This window comes from Poromitra crassiceps (assembly GCF_964638095.1).
Source record: "Poromitra crassiceps genome assembly, chromosome: 28".
Classification (NCBI taxonomy): Eukaryota; Metazoa; Chordata; class Actinopteri; order Beryciformes; family Melamphaidae; genus Poromitra; species Poromitra crassiceps.
In genome coordinates, this window is record NC_139651.1 from 4183995 (window position 1) to 4187523 (window position 3529).

Below are 3529 nucleotides of genomic sequence, written 5' to 3' on the forward strand. Positions count from 1 at the left end.
TTACCGACGCCCACGTCGTTACCATAGCAACCCATGCAGATACTGTAGGCTGTTTAGGTCTGGACACACGGATCCGACTTGAGAATCAGATTTGTGGCAGTGCGGACACACTCCCAAATCAGATTTGGGAAACCAATCAAGATAATAATGATTAATGACTTTATCAGCAAATCAGATTTGCCTGTAATGTGAACATGGTTAGTCTTACAGCTGAAGCACACTACTTCCAAAGGATGCTGAAGGCGGCTATTTACTTACGCACTGCTGTTTTCCAGGGCTTGTTTACACCAAAACTTGATTTGCATAAATCTCTCAGGCCATGTTCACACTAGGAGGCCAAATCCGATTTGTGAACTTTAATGACCTATTCATGATTCTATCCAGATTGGTTTTATGAGTCTGGACGCTCCAAGTCTGATTTGTGTCACTTGTCCCAAACCACATTATGGAGGTAGTTTCCACTCTGCTTTCGACTGATGTGTCTTCAGTGTGGACGCGCCGATCACCCAAATCAGATTTGAGAGTTGAGACGGCATGTCCAAAATCATGTGTTTAGTCTGTGCATTATCTTTCTCTATAACAGTCTTTTCAAAGGAAAACCCTCAACAAAGAGGATCTGTTGCAATATTCAATACAACTTCACAATGGACAAAACAATGGCTGTGAGTGAGTGACCTCGGGTCCTTCATCAGAGTCAGAAGAACTGCAACAGAACTGGATTTGCTGCCTCTTCTCCTCACAGAGAGGCACATGAGAGCTGCACCATGGAGAAAAACAAATCATAATCACTTTCGTCTATCGGAGTACGTGTGCAGTGTGCACGCAGCTGTCTCCTATTTGTTCCGACCTGCTTTTCCAGCCCTGTTACTATACCGTGTGATTACCGTCAGTGCTGTTGTGTCATAGCCTGTCTCGCTTTGTCAGTGGGAAGACTGGGAGGGAGGGAGGGAGGGAGGGAGGGATGTGTGTGTGTTCATTGACCTTTGTGTGTGTGTGTTGAAAAGCAAGTCTCTTGGATAATTATGAAACGTGATTGTGATCTGCCGACATCATGACGCACTCGGCATGTCATCAGGCAGACGTTAATCGTACGTTATTGTTATGCGGAATCACCTGGGAACAGATATGAGCGTAGTAGCGTGACAGGCCCTGTTATATTGATGCTCTTTCCCCAAGATGAAGACACCGCAGACGGCTGTGTGATAAAGTAGACTGAGTTGAGCAGACGGCTGTGTGATAAAGCAGACTGAGTTGAGCAGACGGCTGTGTGATAAAGCAGACTGAGTTGAGCAGACGGCTGTGTGATAAAGCAGACTGAGTTGAGCAGACGGCTGTGTGATAAAGCAGACTGAGTTGATGCAGACGGCTGTGTGATAAAGCAGACTGAGTTGATGCAGACGGCTGTGTGATAAAGCAGACTGAGTTGATGCAGACGGCTGTGTGATAAAGCAGACTGAGTTGATGCAGACGGCTGTGTGATAAAGCAGACTGAGTTGATGCAGACGGCTGTGTGATAAAGCAGACTGAGTTGAGCAGACGGCTGTGTGATAAAGCAGACTGAGTTGATGCAGACGGCTGTGTGATAAAGCAGACTGAGTTGATGCAGACGGCTGTGTGATAAAGCAGACTGAGTTGATGCAGACGGCTGTGTGATAAAGCAGACTGAGTTGATGCAGACGGCTGTGTGATAAAGCAGACTGAGTTGATGCAGACGGCTGTGTGATAAAGCAGACTGAGTTGATGCAGACGGCTGTGTGATAAAGCAGACTGAGTTGAGCAGACGGCTGTGTGATAAAGCAGACTGAGTTGATGCAGACGGCTGTGTGATAAAGCAGACTGAGTTGATGCAGACGGCTGTGTGATAAAGCAGACTGAGTTGATGCAGACGGCTGTGTGATAAAGCAGACTGAGTTGATGCAGACGGCTGTGTGATAAAGCAGACTGAGTTGATGCAGACGGCTGTGTGATAAAGCAGACTGAGTTGATGCAGACGGCTGTGTGATAAAGCAGACTGAGTTGAGCAGACGGCTGTGTGATAAAGCAGACTGAGTTGAGCAGACGGCTGTGTGATAAAGCAGACTGAGTTGATGCAGACGGCTGTGTGATAAAGCAGACTGAGTTGAGCAGACGGCTGTGTGATAAAGCAGACTGAGTTGATGCAGACGGCTGTGTGATAAAGCAGACTGAGTTGATGCAGACGGCTGTGTGATAAAGCAGACTGAGTTGATGCAGACGGCTGTGTGATAAAGCAGACTGAGTTGATGCAGACGGCTGTGTGATAAAGCAGACTGAGTTGATGCAGACGGCTGTGTGATAAAGCAGACTGAGTTGATGCAGACGGCTGTGTGATAAAGCAGACTGAGTTGAGCAGACGGCTGTGTGATAAAGCAGACTGAGTTGATGCAGACGGCTGTGTGATAAAGCAGACTGAGTTGATGCAGACGGCTGTGTGATAAAGCAGACTGAGTTGATGCAGACGGCTGTGTGATAAAGCAGACTGAGTTGAGCAGACGGCTGTGTGATAAAGCAGACTGAGTTGATGCAGACGGCTGTGTGATAAAGCAGACTGAGTTGATGCAGACGGCTGTGTGATAAAGCAGACTGAGTTGATGCAGACGGCTGTGTGATAAAGCAGACTGAGTTGAGCAGACGGCTGTGTGATAAAGCAGACTGAGTTGATGCAGACGGCTGTGTGATAAAGCAGACTGAGTTGATGCAGACGGCTGTGTGATAAAGCAGACTGAGTTGATCACGTGATATGATGGCAGATAAGAATGGAGGGAGGCCCCGCCCACACGGATGGAACCAGCAGTTAAGGCAATATGGCTTCCAACTGACATCAAAGCTGACAAGATGTTCCGTTTGCGCTTTTCAACGTTTTAATTGAGAGGCTGTAGATCCACTCAAGTATTCAAATGTTTTCGACCGATGAAACGTGTTGTGTTATATGATATATAGTGTATATTGTACAAAATGGATGGGAGTAAAGATTCAGAAAGGCATTATTTAGGTAACGCAAATTGTAATATTTTCAATGAAAAGTTCATTCCCCATCTTAAAAATCAAACATGACGTCACTCTTTTCGTCAAGATAAGGAATAAATAAAAAAAAAAGCCATCGAGACTGTGAATACTTTTGATTAATTTAAGATTTGTGAATGGTTTTACCTTGGCAATTTCTGTTGAGTGTGTAAATGTTTTTTTTGAAAAAAGCTCGTAAACAGCAGTGAGTGAGGCTCTGTCCAGAAAAAGCTGGACTCAACAATAGGAGTTCACTCTCATCCCTTTGCTTTCCTTTGCTGCGTAATGTGTCATCATTCAGAAGACACGCCCAAGACGGGGGAAAACAGAAACCCCCCCTCCAATCCTGGCGTTCTCCTATGTCACATGCATGGTTGCGTGTTGCACAAAAAGATCGTATATACGGAAGATGAACACTCCAACTTACTTCTTGACAGCTAGATCCACATTTTTCTTCTCGCCAATTCTCAATGGCTTCCTTGTTTTGCTCAGGAGTACAAAAAAACTT